The sequence below is a fragment of the Octopus bimaculoides genome, chromosome 7 (genome assembly GCF_001194135.2).
Source record: "Octopus bimaculoides isolate UCB-OBI-ISO-001 chromosome 7, ASM119413v2, whole genome shotgun sequence".
Lineage (NCBI taxonomy): Eukaryota > Metazoa > Mollusca > Cephalopoda > Octopoda > Octopodidae > Octopus > Octopus bimaculoides.
The window spans coordinates 74,052,076-74,052,382 of NC_068987.1; the positions used below are offsets into that span (position 1 = coordinate 74,052,076).

The 307-nt window shown below is 29.6% G+C and overlaps 1 protein-coding gene across 2 annotated transcripts in view; it reads right to left on the reverse strand.

Moving 5' to 3' along the window:
* The window catches only part of LOC106876428 (dynein axonemal heavy chain 3), a 158,633-nt gene that overhangs the window by 17,590 nt on the left and 140,736 nt on the right, over positions 1–307 (reverse strand). The window lies entirely within an intron of this gene.

A 307-nucleotide genomic window follows, 5' to 3' on the forward strand; every position in this document is an offset into this window, starting at 1 on the left:
TTTTAATATGTTGCCACATTTGTAATATGTCTTTTTTTTCTACATTTTTTCGTGCAGCTGAAGATTGCTCTTCATATTGCATTTAAGGTAATGCTCACATTACTTAAATAAATTGAAGTAGCATGAAACGTGCGTACTGCAATCACTTTTGAAATCCGTGTTGCTTATTATTTGATATATATACATATATGTATATATATAATTGTTCATAGAAAACCATGTAATCGTTACCAATATAGCAAGAGATTTCACCGCAAAAAGTCTAAATTAGACTCCTTAGTGATCGTTCTCCTTGTTTATATATCCA